Source organism: Piliocolobus tephrosceles, chromosome X (genome assembly GCF_002776525.5).
Source record: "Piliocolobus tephrosceles isolate RC106 chromosome X, ASM277652v3, whole genome shotgun sequence".
Taxonomy (NCBI): domain Eukaryota; kingdom Metazoa; phylum Chordata; class Mammalia; order Primates; family Cercopithecidae; genus Piliocolobus; species Piliocolobus tephrosceles.
Window position 1 is genome coordinate 48,887,991 of NC_045455.1, and position 19,563 is coordinate 48,907,553.

The window sequence follows — 19,563 nt, forward strand, 5'->3', positions numbered from 1 at the left end:
ATTAATAGTTTTAATTATTGTTACATACAGACCATTTGGCAAATCTTTTAAAGAAATTATATTAGTGTGTATGGCAGCATTCAGATTGTTATATTCATTTAGCTTTAAATTAGAATTCTGCTTCAATTTATTAAAAGAAAACTGGGATAACTTTTTCTAACTTCCCATTGAAATCTTTTGAATATTATTATATTCCTAACCCAAATGTCCTTATTATGTTTCCCTCAGGCGTTTAGCCATTTTGTTACATCTTACAGTAGCAATAATTCTCTATTCCATAAAAAATGGAATTTTACAAGCAGGACAAACGGCTCCATAAATTAAGAGGAATACCTGCCTATGCTGAAACAACACATTTCTTTCTTATTCATACTTTTGTGATGTATTTGTCTTGAAATCACACTCTCGTATTTCTGAAATTTACAGCTTCTTTTTATGGGTTGAAAATCCAGTGAAAAATTGGTTGACACCTAGAATATCAAGAAGCAAGGAATTTATCAGAAAAATGCATATTTCAGATACGAATAATAGTATGTGTGTAAAATTCCCATGTACTTGAGAATCTTTCATTGCGTTTCTAGACAAAATAACCTTATTGATAATATATTCCTTCTATTTATGTGTGTGTCTACTAGTATTAATCCAGTTCTATACATGACTATTGATGAAGGAAACTAATTTGTTAAAACAATAGTAGAGCAATAATAGCTTATACTTTGCATTTCAAATAACTTACATATTTTATACAAACTTTTTCTTACATGTTATGAGACACCTGTTATCTGAACAAGTAAGCATTTTCATATTTTTATGTTTGAATTATGTAGTCATTGATAGAGTAAGGAATGGAACCCAAATGCATTCCATAAACCAGACACTTCAATAAGCCATGCAAAGACTGAAAATAGCATTTGTAGAAGTATGACTTTCTAATATTTCTTTTCTGGCTTATAAAAGTGCCTATTAAATATCAATAAAAAGTATAAAAATCCTAACATTACTAAATTACTTCAAAACATATGTGGCTTAAGATTGTTAACTTCAAGATCATGAAATATTTCTTATAGGGTACTCAGAGAAAAATCTCTTGACAAAAGCCTATATTAATTTATATTTTACAGATGTATAATTAATATCTCTGGATGTGTATAGTTTCTCTGCAAGTGGATCAGACTTCATTCATAAATATGCATTAAGCGATTACTATATGCTGGGATCCATACTTCTTGGAAAAAAGTTTCTCAGTTTATAAACTTTCATAAAAGTTTGTAGGAGGAAAAAATTAAAGCTAAAATTAGTTATGCATTTATCTTATATGACTCTTTAAAAATAAAACCTTCAGTATTTTTTTTCTATTTCTATTTCAGATTAAATACAGAGCAAGGATTGCAGAGAACACTTAGAGAGTCATTTCAGTATTGGAGAATTATGAGTTCTCTATATTCAACAAGTATTACTAAGAGTCTACTGGAAACATCTGGATGATTAAGCAGATACAAGAATAAAGAAGACATATGCGTTGTCCTCAAGCACTTAACATTTAGCAGGCAAAAACATAACTATAGTCCAAATGGGAGGTGAAATTTGTTTCTTACAGGTAGTCAATGGAGAAAGAGAGAAGGAATGTTAACTTTGGTGTATCCGAACAGTGTTTTCCATATTTAATCTTCATGACAGACTTGCAAAAGTAGACATTATTTTTTCCATTTTACTTCTAATTAAATGTGAAGAAATTAAATTTGCAGTCTCTGTCAGCCTATGTCTCAGAGATCTTGTGAATCACAGTAATCCCACAACCCCTCTACCCCTCCATGACCTGCATTAATCATAAAGTATTTGCAAGAAATAGACACTTGGTGGGTTATGTCACTTCAATTTTGGAACTATCTGTTGCTGTAACACAACTTAGGATATCCTCAATCAAAGTCTTTGTGAGTAAAAGAGCAGTAAACATAAATGTTTTAGTGAGTATAACAAGAGTATAAAATGGTGACAAATTTATTTTGGCTAGAGTATGCCACCTGTGTAGAGTGGTAATGGGGGATTAGATTGTAAAGGCCGATTGGGTCTGTTATGGAAGTCCTTTAATGCCAGGTAGAAAGCAATTATTCTCAATTTAGTAGGTGTAATTCAGTATTTAAATAGCAGGCTCATTCTGATCACATGAAGATTAATCACCAGCAAGTAATGCATAGAATAAAAATGATTTCTAATCTAGAGAATTGATTATACTACATGTTAAAGTTGTTCTCTGTATAAAACAGATATAAACAATCCTTCTCTAAAATGGTTTTGAGGTAAGCTAAAAATAATCATTTTGGAATAATAATAGTTAAATATGTTAGCTGTATTTAGTGGAAAACCAATATAGGGCATTGATATTGTTAATATAAATATTATATACTAAGTCAGACATAGTAGCTATTTAACTAACAGATAGTTGAAACCTTTTTTGGTGGAGATTTAATTGTTATCCCCTAAAGTATTGCTAGGGTTATTGTCATTCTTCAAAAAAGGCCTTCTCATAGTTTGAATCTCATCAGCAGTGACTGGTTACTATCTGTAGTGTAATATATATTAAAGGTTGGCTATCATTCAAAGTAGAGCCACATATTGGGGTGGATACTGTACTGGGAGAAACTGATACTACTGAAAGCAATGTGGAACCTAGAAGTAAAAACAGACAGAAATGGTGTCCAGTAGTTTGTAGCAATCACAGATATCAGTGCAGACAACGTGAGTGTCTAAACTACACTAGAAAATATGGATGAGGGCATTTTGAAACTCACAGAAAGATAGTGCACACTCGGGAAGTCTGAAGAAAGGTAGAAGATCCCTTTACCACAGCCCCATCCCCATCTCCATGTGCTAGCATTATTAACAGAATGATAATCTGTGGGTGTTGCAAGAAAAAGAGAAAATAAAGTTTCTTCCAGGTCTATGCAGATGCTTTAAAAGTGACCAAAAGACAACCGTGGAAGGAAGACAATAGCAGAGCCAGTAAAAGTAGAATGTGATGTAATGTCTAACATGCATTTGCCTCAGTCCTAGCGTCTCTCCTGCACAAATAATTGAAATATACATACAGTGTCTTTGCAGATTTGAACGTCCAGATATGCTGTACACTATTTGAAGACCTCTGTAATAATAAATGATCAAGAAGCATCATTGTTGCCAGGCATGGTGATTCACAACTATAATCCTGACACTTTGGGAGGCTGAGGTGGGAGGATCACTTGAGTCCAGAAGTTCAAGACCAGCCTGGGCAACACAGCAAGACCTCATCTCTACAAAATATATGTAACATATTAGATGGGCTTTGTGGCACACACCTGTCATCTCAGCTACTCGGGAAGCTAAGGCAGGAGGATCACTTGAGCTCAGGAGTTCGAGCTCACAGTAAGCTATGACTGCACCACTGTACCCCAGACTGGGTGACAGAGAGAGACTCTGTCTCAAAACAAGCAAACAAACAAAAAAAAAAACATTGCCGTCATTGTGGTAATAGTCTAAATTATAAAGGGTATACATATTTTTTTGGTATAGTTGATTTAGTTTGAAATTAGGAAGATGAGCCATGAAATCAATTTCTTTTGTTTGTTCTGTTTGTACATTTGACTAAATTTGATCCTAATCAAATCAAAAGATATTAATTGATTTTGTTTTTGTTTTTTTTTTTAATTTTTTTTTTTTTATTATACTTTAAGTTCTAGGGTACATGTGCATAACGTGCAGGTTTGTTACATATGTATACTTGTGCCATGTTGGTGTGCTGCACCCATCAACTCGTCAGCACCCATCAATTCATCATTTATATCATGTATAACTCCCCAATGCAATCCCTCCCCCCTCTCCCCTCCCCATGTAGGCCCCAGTGTGTGATGTTCCCCTTCCCGAGTCCAAGTGATCTCATTGTTCAGTTCCCACCTATGAGTGAAAACATGTGGTGTTTGGTTTTCTCTTCTTGTGATAGTTTGCTAAGAATGATGGTTTCCAGCTGCATCCATGTCCCTACAAAGGACGCAAACTCATCCTTTTTTAAGGCTGCATAGTATTCTATGGTGTATATGTGCCACATTTTCTTAATCCAGTCTGTCACAGATGGACATTTGGGTTGATTCCAAGTCTTTGCTATTGTGAATAGTGCCGCAATAAACATACATGTGCATGTGTCTTTGTAGTAGAATAATTTATAATCCTTTGGGTATATACCCAGTAGTGGGATGGCTGGGTCATATGGTACATCTAGTTCTAGATCCTTGAGGAATTGCCATACTGTTTTCCATAATGGTTGAACTAGTTTACAATCCCACCAACAGTGTAAAAGTGTTCCTATTTCTCCACATCCTCTCCAACACCTGTTGTTTCCTGATTTTTTAATGATTGCCGTTCTAACTGGTGTGAGATGGTATCTCTTTGTGGTTTTGATTTGCATTTCTCTGATGGCGAGTGATGATGAGCATTTTTTCATGTGTCTGTTGGCTGTATGAATGTCTTCTTTTGAGAAATGTCTGTTCATATCCTTTCCCCACTTTTTGGGAATCAAAAGACATTAATCCATTTTCCCATAACAGCAGATCTTTATTCAAATGAGCTTTGGAATTGGTTTATAATCAACTCCTCTCCTGTAGCTTCGTAACATAACCAGGATATTAAAGTTTCTGAAATGTCCCACAGTAATAAGACATCTTTAACTTGACCTGAGTTAAACAAATGTTTATCCTCAGGGGAAGGTTTTTGTTCATTGTTTCTTTGAAAACTACCTAGTAACACCCCTTTAATAGCAATTTGAGAAGTGCTAGACCAGAATGCTTTAGCCAGGGTTTCTCAAACTTGGCACTATGAACACATTGGGCTTGTATGTGTTTTACACTGCAGCATAACAAATCAAATTTTATGACTTTAGACACCTGTTTCTTAGCTCATAGCTCAAGGTGGTGTGGCCAAGATCTTTGCACTGGCTTGGACTGCATTCTTATCTAGTGGCTCAAGGTCCTCTCTGAGCCTATTCCTGTTATGGGCAGAATTCAGTTTCTTGTGGTTGTAAAATTGAAGTCTCTGTTTCCTTGCTGGATGTCAGCCAATGACTGCTCTTGGCTCCTAGAGGCTCCTATCAGATCCCTGATCAATGGCTCCTTAAATCCCCACAACGACCTCCCTTGTGTTGAATCCCTCCCACTCTCTGATTCTCTCTCATTTCCTGTTTGGTGACAATCAGGAGAAAACTATCCTCTTTTAAAGGGCTCATACCTGTTTATCTCCCTACCTTAAACTCAGCTGTGCCACAACAATCATAGGCGTGAAATCTCATTATATTCACAATTCAGGGATTATGCATGGTGTAAACACTGGGAAGGAGTTGTAAATATTCAGAGACACCTTAGAATCCTACCTACTACAGGACCAGATAATTCGTTGCTGTAGGTGCCATTTCATGCATTGTAGGATATTAAGCAGTGTCTCTTGGCCTCTACCCACCGGATAAGTTATACCTTACACCCCAGTTGTCACAATCAAAAATGTCTTTGGAACTCGTCAAATGTCCCTCAGGGTGCAAAATTTCTCCAGGTTAAGGGTAATTATTTGGTTAAAATCCTATCCTGTTATCATAAAACTCATTGCAAAAAACATATATATTCATAGCCTTGTCTTTTAAAAAGTTCAGTAAGATGTAGATTGCATTAATTTATTAATATAATTTTATTAATAACTTCACCTTATCATTAAGCATTCATTCCAACATTAGTATAATATACATTTTACTCACATGGAACTACAGCATTGGTTTAGCTTTTCTACTTGACCAGCAACTGTGATAAACTGAAGTGTTTTTTTGTTTTTTTTTTTTTAAGTAGATAGGAGGCAGACAATTGGGAGTTCTGGAACTTCAAAGAAATTGGACTCTACTTAAAATATTGAGATATTGAGATACTTCATTAATACAAATCATATTTTAGACCCACATCTGCCTTCAAGTCCTAGTTTCCCTTCAATTTATTATGGATTTTCCACGTATGGAATTTTCACTATCCTCTTCAGATTCATGTAGATCTACAAAATGAAGCATTTTCAGGGTTTTAAGTCTCAAAGTTTTACAAGTAACTCTGTAAAGTAGAAGTATCTTTTATTAGTTCTAAAAAGTATCTTTTGTGAGTTTCTGGGGACAGCCTCTTCAAACATTCTCAGATTACTGAAAATTTTCATGTCTGGCCTCTCATAATATTTTTGAATTTATGGAGCTTATAACATTTCTTCTTCATTTTTATTTCTCCAGGTTGAAGAATCCTAATTTATTTTTTAAAATCATTACTTACATAGAAATGCTTTCACCTCCATAATTCATGAGACTTCAAGCTTTCGCGATGAGAGGACTCTGCTTTTTTGAAGCCTTGGGATCCCTTGTGTAGAGGGAAGATCAGTGGTCTGATGTTGGCGGGGCACACACTCACGAGCTGTGTGACTTCACACAACTGAAAGGTAGATTCTGATTGTCTTTACCCTAACCTAGGAATTATATCACATGCCTTTTGGAATTGCTTTAAAAAGTGCAAGGTATAATGCACAAGGACCTAATATATTGTTTAGCTCAAAGAAGTCTATAGTAATTTATTTATTGATTTAAGAAATACATTTTGAAAACTAGTTTGTGGTAATGCTAACTATTTAGGAGTTGAAAACACATGCACAAACGTGCATGCACACATACACACACACACACACACACACACACACAAACACACACTACACTAGGCAGGGCCCTGGTCCTCACTGGTCTAATAATTTTTGTATGCCTATACATAAGGGAGAGCAGGACTAAGGTGCTGATTATGATGTTCTCACTCCACTTGTTCAAACTGTAACAAGAACTACTAATAAGCAATAGATTAGTCATTTATATCCTGTGATTATCTTCTGTGGGGGACTTTATAAAATACAGACATCTAAGCTAAGTCCACACTGCAGGATACTTTAGTACATTAGGTTTCTAGTGGGGAGTACTATGAATTTTCAAAAAGGGCCACAGGGAAGTTTGCTCCATAATCAAAGTCCTGAAGTTATGGCCTTGTGTGCAGTGATTCAGGGATGCTAAGAGCATTATCTATTGACCAGTTGGGGGCTGCTGCTTTAATAATTGTATTGCATTGTTATGGATTTTCTCAATGTGGTAATTTCTTGCCTGAAGTGTAGTTTCCAGAAATGCGTATCTCAAGTCTGAGGGTATCATTATTTTATACAGGTGTAGAATAATATTGTAGTTTTGTGTTCACTACTCTCCATCTTGGATTTTCAAATATCCAAGCATATTGCGTTGATATATTTAAAGCAAAGCACATAATGACACTTTTATCCTGGAATAAGAATGACTTATAAAGAATCAAATTAAAACTGAAGTCATTTTCTTATATCTGGTACAGGTATTTATTTTATCTACTGTGAAGTTCATATACTTCTCTTCCCTCCATATAATCTCCTAAGATAATCTTTAGATTTTGCTTCTCATTCTGTTATTTCATTCTTCTGAAGATTTAATGACACCTAAAAATCGAGCAGGCTTACTAATCACTTTAGAAATGTTATTATTTCTAATAATAAGATAATAAATAATAATGTTATTATTAAGATAAGTAAATGATAATGGTCTCATAAGCAATTTTTAGAAACTCTTTTGTTCACAGCTTTCAAGCCATCTATTTAATTCTCATCTATGTTCATTGACTTTAGTTTAATTTTGTATTCATAACCAATTGTTTCCTTATTTCCCCTAATCCTTTGGTTTTTCAACACTGTTTTTTTTCAAATATACTGCAATGCTGTAGGTCTAATTGTCTCCCTGTTTCTAAAAACAAGTAAATGAGCAACAACCAAACCAAAATTCTAATAATTAACCAAAGTGATTTCTACATACAAAAGTTTTGCTTTCTTTTCCATAATATATACAATTCTATAAATGTCTCCTAATCCTACCTTTTATTGCATCCTAACAAAAATAAATCTTTATGCTAATGAGACTTAACTCATTTGCTCCTCTCAGAATAAGTATAATTAGTATTCTTAAAGGAATTATTTGTTAATTGTATGGTATTAGATTTTCATAATTTTACCCTTGCATTTTTTTTTCTCCAAATTCTTGGTGATTGTCTATTTAGTAATCTCTAATGATACCTTAAAATACTGGCTTTTCAGAGCTTTTTAAATCATAGTTATCAAATAGATATATATTTTACATGGTGACTGAAAAAATATCCACCACAATGGATGATGACCCAGAGGCATTTTTCCAACCTGCACATTTTCTCCACTTTTCATAGAACACAGTAGTCCCAGTTGGGGTTAACCCATGCATGTGTGTCTTTGAGGTTCTCACTGAGTGAGAACTTGAGGTTCCAGAACTGGATTTGATTTGCTTTATAAAAAGGAAGTAGTGTCCAGGAGCAGTTAATAACTATTGCAAATGTAATTTGTAGTGGTTCTTCTCCTTCTTCTAGTATTGTTGTTTCATAATGATTCTGAAATTCACCATCCTTTCTAGAAATTAGAGATAAGACTCTATAATTGAAAGTGGATGTGATTTGTGCTTCTGTACAAGTACCTGTGTTGCCCCATAACAGTGATGGACACAGTCTTAGAAAAAGACTTTTAAGGTTGGTAAATTTCACATTTATTTGAAGTTGAGAAGTAGGGTTGTTTGCCTGTGACAATTTGCCAAAGGCACTAAAAATCATTTTTCTACAAAGATTATTCAAGGCAAAAATAGTTTGGAATTTTCTCCTTTAAATATACAAAGTCTCCGCAGTTTTTTCTGGGATGATGATGAATCGCTTCCAAAAATATATACTTTTGAGTTGCAATGTCTTACGCTTGAAGAAAGCCTAAAGGCAAAAAAACTTAAATATTTGAAATTTCCAAGTTAAATATGCTAACTTATATTATCAACTGATATATATGTTTAGTTAAGAATGTAAATGCTTGTAAAAGATTCTTACAACAAGGTTTTCTCTCAATTTCTAGGAATATTACATTTACATTTATTTTTTAAATTTTATTTTATTATTATTATACTTTAAGTTCTAGAATACATGTGCATAACGTGCAGGTTTGTTACATATGTATACTTGTGCCATGTTGGTGTGCTGCACCCATCAACTCATCAGCACCCATCAACTCGTCATTTACATCAGGTAAAACTCCCAATGCAATCCCTCCCCCCTCCCTACATTTATGTTTAAAGTTAAAGAAAGGACCCATAAAATTAAGTTGACCAGCATAAAAGATAATACCGGTGAAATTAAAATAATTTGTTGGAATGAGAGTCACAGAACTGAGGCAAGAATATCACTATCCAAAGATTAAATATTTGCTGAAGTATTTCATTAAACAAACTATAGTAAACACTTCAACATACTTTTAATCTACTTATGCTATATCATCACAGGATACCATGTTTGAATAAGAGACAATGAATATATAGAGAGAAAGAACAAAGAAGTCATTAAAGTACATGTAAAAATTAAAACCAGTAAACAAAAAACTATTTAACTATCAGTATTTAGAACTGTGAAGTTTTTTTTATGTAGTATTTTGGTTTGTACAGCTGTTGACAAGCCTTATAAAGTAATAAATATATATATCTTAAGCATAGTCTACACAATTTTAAACATTTTCTAAATGGAATAACTACACTAAAAAAATTAAAACTAAAACCTTAGAGCTAATCTAACAAGTAAACTAAGTACAATATATTGAGTTGATATCTACAGATTGGCAAGGCAGTCTGTTTTAGAGAAATAGACTAAGCTTTGAAGAGAACATTAAATTCCTGCTGTGTCACAAACAATCTGCATGAATCTGTCATATCATTTACCCTCTCTAAATATGATTGCTCATATGTAAAATGAAGATGTAAGTTCCTAGAACTGGGAAGAGGATTACCTGAGAGATGACATTTGTAAAGTGCTTAGTAGAGTGCCTCGCATGTACCAGGCATTCAGTAAGTGGTCGCTATTGTGTTCAATGGTGAATTGTTTTTCCCAAGGATGGAGAGAGTGAGAAGCCATGTAAAGAAAGGTCTCTTTGAGAAGATGCTGTTGGAACTTGACCACAGGCTTGCCTTATTATTATTATTATTATTTTTTTGTACATGTGTATGGTTTTGTTTTTGTTTTAGAGACAGGATCTTGTAATGATTCACAGGCTGAAGCTGAACACCTGGCCTCAAGTGATCTTCCTGTACCAGTCTCCCAAGTAGCAGGTGCTTTTATATGTGCTCAACAATTTGTTCTAAATTTGTGTTTGTCCCTGACCTTATGAACCCTTATATTTTTAGAAAGGGTACAGCAAAAAGAAAATAAAAACCTACAATTAGGTTTGTTTTAAAAGTTGATTTGCATCATGGAGAATGAAATATGATGACCAAGAGCAGCTTCTTCAAAGTACAAAGCATGACATTGAATTAACTACATTCAACATATCTAAGTCCTAGCACCTTTGCATCACACATTACATTAAATTAACAATTATTGACTTGATAAATTTTGCTAGGAATCAGGACAATTTCACCTATGGCTTAATAACTTTCTGAAAAGTGTCCCTTAATATTTCCAGTGAGAAGGAGACTACTCAGGGTGAAAATAGGAAAATAAAGGTTAAAAATAGGGAAACTACTCAGGGTGAAAACAGGAAAATAAAGGTTAAAAATAGGGAAACTAAGTGATGGTGGCCCTGCCACTTTGAAGAATTACAGACCTTCGAGCTCTCATGTCATTCTGAGACCTCGTTACTTTACCATTTTCTTCACAGGCATGGGAAGAAACAATTGGAATAAGGACAGTGGTTATCACTGTGATTCTGAGTTGACGTTAGAAGCAGGTGAAACTGTTAAGAAAGGCTGAAATCAGAAAAGTAATATGAATGACTGAACAGGTCCTAATCATTGGTTCCATTTTTCTATTAAGTCTTCAAGTTTGCTGTGAGAATATTTCGGAGTGTTTATATTATTCACAAAATCATTTGTCAACCACGTAATTACTTAGTGCCTGTTAGGTAACCAGGACTATGATGGGAACCACAGAGAATCCAAAAAGAAAAGAAGAAAATGCATCACCTTCTCCATATCCTTGAGAACTTCATTTATTGCGTCAAAGAAAATGGATATTATATATTGATAAATATGTATAGAGGCCATTCAGTGAGATAGAAGAAGACAGAATGATGATAGGATATGTGTGACCAAAGAAACTAGTAGGGAAAAAGAGAATGATTCTTGGAGTAGACTGAAGGCTTTCTGGATGAAGGGATGCCTTAGTTGAGGGTTCCTTGCTATGGAAAAGTTAAAGAAATGAGGAAAGGGAAAATAGGATTGCAGGAAAAAAATGCAAGCTTAGAGTGGGAGAGAAACAGCTGCTATAGAGTTGAAATTTGAAGTGATTAAGTAAAAGGTCCATTCTTAAATAAGAAAACTGAGGTACTTTTAATTGACAAATTTTATCCCTAACTGCTTTCTAATCTTATCACTATATATCACAATTTGATGCAATACAGTGGGGATTAGAAGACTACCTTTGGATCAAACATCGAAAGGAAGAATCCATAATTCTTGCTCAACTGAAAGTACTGAGTACTGAGTTAATCTGGACCGCCATTTCATGGGCACAGAAATGCGTATACACAGTGCAAGTGCTGGACTCCTGTGCATTTCCCAGCCCTTCTGTCCCTCTAGGTCCACCGAGCTGTTTATGAGTGCTCTGTATCATTGAAAAGGGAAGGCTGGTCAGGTGGGGTAGTTCAGATAGGCTGAGCAAACATTCAGACTCAAAGGTCATCAAACCCACCGAACTTTTAGGGGAAGACAAGCTACTATAAAAAGCAAGTTATGGCCGGGCGCGGTGGCTCAAGCCTGTAATCCCAGCACTTTGGGAGGCCGAGACGGGCGGATCACGACGTCAGGAGATCAAGACCATCCTGGCTAACACGGTGAAACCCCGTCTCTACTAAAAAATACAAAAAACTAGCCGGGCGAGGTGGCGGGCGCCTGTAGTCCCAGCTACTGGGGAGGCTGAGGCAGGAGAATGGCGTAAACCCGGGAGGCGGAGCTTGCAGTGAGCTGAGATCCGGCCACTGCACTTCAGCCCGGGCGACAGAGCGAGAAGACTCCGTCTCAAAAAAAAAAAAAAAAAAAAAAAAAGCAAGTTATATTTCTAGACAAAGCAGCAGATAAAGTAGTTCCTTGGCTGTGGGGTTATGCATGGTATTCACTCAAATAGTGAAAGACTGATTACCTGCCTGGTGCTGGGGAGAAGGGGTGATTAATCACTTGAAGCTGGTGTCGAATTTTTTTTTTTTTTTTTTTTTTTTAAGACAGGGTTTGATGCAATCATAGCTTACAGCAACCTCAACCTCCTTGGTTCAAGTGATCTTCCTGCCTCAGCTTCCTGAGTAGCTGGAACTACAGGTCCACACCATCACACTCAGCTAATTAATTTTTCATTTTTTGTAGAGATGAGGTCTCGCTATGTTGTTCAGGCTGGCCTCAAACTCCTGGACTCAAGTGATCCACCCCACTCAGCCTCCAAAGTGCTGAGATTAGAGGTGTGAGTCACTGCCCCTGGCTTGGTGTAGACTTTTGAGTGATGATTCCACTTGTTCTCACATGGAAGACCCTGTGGACTTCTACAGCTTAGCTCTGAAATCCAAGCTTTTGGAACTCAATTTTTGTTTCTCTCAAATTAATGCCTTTGAGATGAATATTAAAGCATGTGTTGAACTTTTCCATTGCTGGAGCCTAGTAGTGTAGAACGTAATGATTTCCCAGATTAGAGGATAATCAGTTTAATATAAAGACATACATGAACATACAAACACACACATACATAATGTACACATATGCATGCATATATACACATACATGAAACACGTTAATTACATATTATAAATATAGTATAGGTATTATTTTTTGAAACACTATTTTTAGTTGCCGCCTCTTTGTAAAAATGCTCCATCAATAAATAAATTTGGGAAACATACTTTGTTTTTTGTGGTTTTGGTACTTAATAAAACATATTACCATTTGAAATAGTATATAAAGCTCATATTTTATATTATATAATGTATTTGACAATAGAACCCATTTCTCTAGATGTTTATCCTCTGATGAGTGCTGAAGAATACTTTATGGAAAATATGACTAGAAGACATAGAAATTACCATTTTAAAGAAGGCTTTTCTTCTCTCTCTCATTACCTACTTTATCCTTCAGAGGATGGAAATATTACGTTATTTGTTCTGGATTCTCAATATGTGGCATGTTATATAAATTTGACTTGGATGCAATATCAGTTTTTTTGAAAATGTCTAATAATTTGGAAAGTTTATTTCTGGAAAAATGTATGAAGAACATTCCTTGCTAAGACATACAAGTTTAAAAATTGGATTTCATTATTGCCGTGTTCAATAAAGATCAAAGAAAATGAATACAAATATGTTTAAAAGCTGTAACTTGCTTAACTAGTAGATTTTTTTTTTTTAAATGATCTTGAGATGCATAAGGCTCTTGTAGCTATGAGTTGAAACTCAGGATTAGAAGGAAACACTATTTTGATTTGGTTGTATATAAATTTAAGCTATTATAAAGATATATCAAAGATGAAAAGGAAATAAGAGACAAAATAGTTGCATTATCAGACAATAATACTATTTAAAATAAATTATTTTCTATATTTCAGTTAAACATATATAAACATATAGAAAAAATGGCAACTACCAAAAGAAATATAAATAATAATATCCATCATTTATAAATCTCTAATGATCAAATAAATAAAAAGTTAAAAAAATTTTGCCCATGAGACATAAAAATTGAGAAAGGTTGATCATACTCAATGTTAGCAAAGATTTGAGTGTACACTATTAGTACATCTCTAAATTGGTATCTATCTGGAAGGCAATTTGGAAGTGTTTATCAATATATCATATGCCTTCCCTTCGGCCTAACAATCACTGTGCTAGATGTTTATCCCCTAAGAGACAAAGGGAACAAAGATATATGTATTGCGATGGTCAACACAACACAGATTTTTAGAAAAAATTAAAGTACATGAGAATGAATTTCTTCTAAAAAATTTTCCGACATTACTGAGATACAATTTGCAAATAAAGTTTTGCACAATGTCCCCACCAATATTGGTAAAGTTGGATTCTAAGCGTTTCCATACAAAGTTGTCCATTTAAAATACCTACGAATATCTATATGCACATTTATGTGTGTTCAAGTGTGGCGTGGAGAAGAGGAGAGCATGGGAAAGTCCAGAGTTGGTATACACCAATCTTTTGGCAGGTGAAGTGGATTATATGGAAAAGAGAGTGAGAGGAGACATTCCACTCTCTACATTTTTTCTTTTTCCTTAAGGAGTTCATATAGATTTTATAATTTAAGAAGATATAGCAACTGTGAAAAACATTTTCATATATGAATACCTCATTTTGGAGGAGAAAAAGAATATTAAAAAGATTAAATTAAAAGTGAGATTTAATCACTAATGTGAAAAGGCAACAATTCTTTTCATATCGTACTAAATTAAGTAATCATGTTAGTAACCTGGATTTGTTAAAATGTTCACAACACACTTGCTTGAGTTATGTGGAGAAAATATTCACTAATTTTCAGCCATTGAAAGCAAGTTATTAGGGGTTTGAATTTAAATAGGCATATAATATAAATTAAAAACAAAGTGGCAAATGAATTTGTTGGAGTCATACAAATTATTAGAGTTGCAAACAGCAAATATAACTCACACTGACAACATTTTACAATATAAAAAATAAAAATACCTTAAAAACAAAATTAGTGAAAATGGTGAATATTGGAAAACAGCAGAATCAATGTAATTATCCAATGCGAATATTTTTAAGAATGAAATGATACTCGGCAATTCCTCTGTACATGTCTTAAACTACAAAGTCTTAGTAATAAGCATATTTTTAAATTACATTTTTTTTCAAGTATACATAACTTCCTGTTTTTTTTTTCCATAACTTTAAAAGGACTTTTATAGAAAAACCATGCTTATGCTGGGTGATTTTTACCTCATTAAAGGTTAATAGAATGCTGGAAACCTGATCAATGTATGCATTTATTTTACTATACTCAAGAGAGTTGTATTAAGTTTCTAATTTTGTGTTGCAAGAGTGTGGCTTATACAGCTGCTGGCTACTGTATGGCAATGTCACATGTGTCTTGAATTGGGACCCAATCCTGAAACCTAAGAAAAACATCAGCACGAGGTATCAGAGCAGGCTGGTGACAACTCTTCAAATTGCGAGTGAGCTTGTCTACAATGTACTATGGACTTTCAGCTTTTCTTGTTTGTCTAAAGTATAAAAATTTATCTTTCTTAAGTGATAAAATTAAAGGAAAAGAACCCTTTGAATTAAAAGGCAAGGAATCTGAGAAATATCTGTGCAGTAAATTTAAACGCCAAATGATAATGCCCTAAAATGAACTGGAAAACCACGACAACTCTTAGTTCGTTTGGGCTGCCATAACAAACTCCCACAGATTGAGTGGCTAATCAACAATAGCCATTTATTTCTCACAGTTTTGAGGGCTGGGAAGTTCAAAATCAAGGCACTGGCAGATTTAATGGATGGGGGGGCCTGTTTCCCCAAGGATGGCAGTCTTTTTGCTGTAACATCACATGGCATAAAAGACAAGGGAGCTCTCTGATGTCTCTTTTATAATAAGTAATTCCTTTCACGAAGGATCTGCCTTCATGATCCAATCACCTCTCCAAAGACCTACCTCCTAACACCACCATCTTGGGGTTAAGATTTCATTATATGAATCTGGAGCAGTGGGGTGCATAGACATACAGTGCATTGGAAATCCCAATCAATTTGTTGTTGTTGTTGTTGTTGTTTTAATATTCATGAAGAAGAGAGGAAAGAGAAAAGAAGGAAAGAGATGGAAGGAAATTGAAGGTATGTCTGGCAGGCATCTCGGACAGCAGACAGCACACGTATCTGAAGTTCAGTCTGATTGTAGTAACGTAGTAATGATTCTGGCCGGGTGTGGTGACTCACCCCTGTAATCCCAGCACCTTGGGAGGCCAAGGCAGGTGGATCACCTGAGGTCAGGAGTTCGAGACCAGCCTGGCCAACATGGCAAAACTCTGTCTCTACTAAAAATACAAATATTAGCCAAGTGTGGTGGTGCGCGCCTGTAGTCCCAGCTACTGAGGAAGTTGAGGTAGGAGAATGGCTTGAACCCAGAGATGGAAGTTGCAGTGAGCCAAGATAGTGCCACCACACTCCAGCCTGGGTCACAGAGTGAGACACTATCCCAAAAAAAAAAAAAAAAAGAAAGAAAGAAAAAAGAAAAGAAATCATTCTCCAGGAAGTAGGTATGAAGAGGGTAAAAGCAGTACACATGTTAATATCCAAGGCAAACTGCTGAATTCAAGTCCAAATCAAAACATGCAGGAGACATTATCAGTCAAGTAAAATAATTATTTGTTTATTTCTTGGATGGCATTGTTTCTCAAAGTCAGGCCAAAGACAGTATTTGACTCCTCTGTTTCTGTATGCATTAAGACTGACTCCAAAAAGGTGGAGTAAGAACGAGAACAGACCCCAACATCAGGCGAGGGTGATTCAGGGTGTCTGCCAAGCTGGCTGGAATTCCTCACAGGTTTCAGAACATGTGGGGAACTGAAAGAAAAACCAGCACACACATAGGATTGGGTAGGTAGAGGCAGAAACATCAGAGGAGGCTGGGGCTCCATGGGAGGTCACGCTGAGACCTCACCTTGTCATTGAAGATGACTCTCAGATTGGTTGCAGACTCACCTCCCAGTGAGCTGTACTCCCAACTTACTAAAGGAAACATTGATTTAGGACTGAGTGGGCTGCCTCTAACGTGGCAGGGCTGAACTTAGAAGGAACATCACCCCTTCAGCAGAAACCTAACACCCTCCCTGACACTTTTGACCCTGGGGTGGGGAGCATCTGTTTGTTTAATTTGTTTCTGCTGCTCTCTTTTCTTCAAGTTTGTCTTTGCATATAAGAGCAATGATCACAGACTTTTCAGCACAGAGTAAAAGCCCTAGCAACTGAAATGGAGCCACAGAGATTCCTTTTCTTGAGGCTCTTCCTTAAATGGCTTTGCAAACATAAAAACTTACCTTGAAGTGAATTCACTAGCTCAATTACAAGGTGGTGGTCTTTCTTTTAAGAATTAATTCCTGCTGGACAGCAAAGCAAAGCAAACTGTCTCTAACCTCCTACACTATGACTGCGGAATATTTTCCTGCCATTAACAACAAGCTGAATATTACTTTTCATTTGAGGGAATTGGGATGCACAAAAGCTCGGAGGAGAGAGCAAGGAGCTGACAGAGCAATGAGAGGTGAGATTTTAAAGTGTTTTCTCTGGTCCACGCATTCTACACATAAAAAATAACAAAGAAAATTGTATGTTGAATTTATCGTCTTAAGGGAGAAATAATCAGATGACTGGAGGCTGTTCCAAGGGCAACCAGCACATGTGATGCTGTATTCATTTTAGTGTAATTGAAGCAACTCATTTCTGGATTTTTTTTTTTTTTTTTTTTGAAATGGAATTTCATTCTTGTTACCCAGGCTGGAGTGTAATGGGGTAGTCTCGGCTCACTGCAACCTCCGCCTCCCGGGTTCAAGCGATTCTCATGCCTCAGCCTCCCAAGTAGCTGGAATTACAGGTGCACTGCACCACAACCAGCTTTTTTTTTTTTTTTTTTTTTTTTTTTGTGTATTTTTAATAGAGACAGAGTTTCACCATGTTGGTCAGGCTGGTCTCAAACTCCTGAGCTCAGGTGATCCACCCACCTCGGCCCCCCAAAGTGCTGGGATTACATGCATGAGCCACCACACCCGTCCGTTTCTGGGATATATTTATTCAGATTATATATGTGGCTGTGCATGTCTCTGTGCACATATAAAACGTATTTTCTCAGGTAGAAGAATGATTTCATGTTTGTTTTAACTCTTTCAGAAAAAACCCTCTCACAATGACAGTAAAGGAATGACAGTAAAGCAAAAGCCACAAGAGTTAAGAGTGCAAAAGTCAATAAGCAGATCTGAAGCTTCAATTAATTTAGAGGATCAAAAAACAAAGGAAGCATTCAGACAAAGCAAAGAAAACTATAGCTCAGAGTGTAGGAAGTTTGGGAGTAAACCTAGAATAATTCAAGACTCACAACTTGGAGAGTAAGAAAGACTATATGTGACTTTAGGTTATGCTAGCTGATGTGTATGACAGCAACCTGAAATTTCAGTCTGACAATACAGAAGTCCCTTCCTTAATGGGTGTTCCTGACCAGGGATTGGCTCTCCTCCTAGGCATGAGTTCTGGATCCTGGCTCCCTCTATCCTGAGCCTGGACCATGTTCATAAAGTGAGTTCAAAATTAAACCATACCAAGAACCATCTAGTACACTCAGAATAATTTGAGAAAAATTTGCATTCAAGAAAAAGGATAACATGGAAAAGAAACCTTCAGAAAATAGAAAGGAGTATCTGGAATTTAAAAATCTGGTTGTTTGGGAATTTTCTAAAAAGCAAGGGTAAGAGAAAAAGAGAAAGAGGAAAGATTTTCTCTACCAAAGAGTGATATCTAGTAAAATAAGGAAGCCAATGCTATGGCCCATACCTGTAATCCCAGCACTTTGGGAGGCAAGGTGGGAAGATCGCTTGAGGCCAGGAGTTCAACACCAGCCTGGGCAACATAGGGAGCTGCCTTCCCTAAAAAAAAAAAGGAAAAATAGCTAAAAAAAAACCTTAGCCAGGAATGGTGGTGCATGCCTGTAGTCCCAGATACCCTAGGGGCTGAGGTGGGAGAATCGTTTGAGCCTAGGAGTTCAGTGAGCTATGATCGCACCACTGCATGCTAGCCTTGGGGACGCGGCAAGATCCTGTCTCAAAAAATAAAACTAAAGAAAGAAAAATAGGATTAGAAAATCTTTATTTTGGCACACATAATATTAATACACATAATTAATTTGGGGCTCATATGAAGGTCATCAATGGATGTCAGAATTAATTGGTGCCCGTTTGTGCAGTGACAGAATATTTGGAATCAATGCAGCATCCCACAAATCATTTATTCATTGAAAGGTGGAAAGGTCCTCTACAATACAAGGAATTGCAGTTACTTCCTTAATAAAATGACCGTACATCATATCATGAACAGTGAAACAATCTGGCATTATGAGTCCCTTGGTGTAATTGAATATGAAGAATACAACCTCACCTATGAACTAATATCACCCAGAATATTCCGTTGTAATCTAATTAAGACCTAGTCTTGTGATAGGCAACATGGTAGTCATATGATTTGTGACTAGCCCAAATTAAAATGTGCTATGAGGGTAAAATACATATCACATTTTGTAAATATAGTACTTTTAAAAAGAAGGTTAAACATATCAAATTTTTATATTAGTTATATAATATTAAATGATGTATTTTGGATATATTGGATTAGATTAAATACATTATTAAAATAGTTTTTCACCTTATTTTTTGAAAGTGGCTA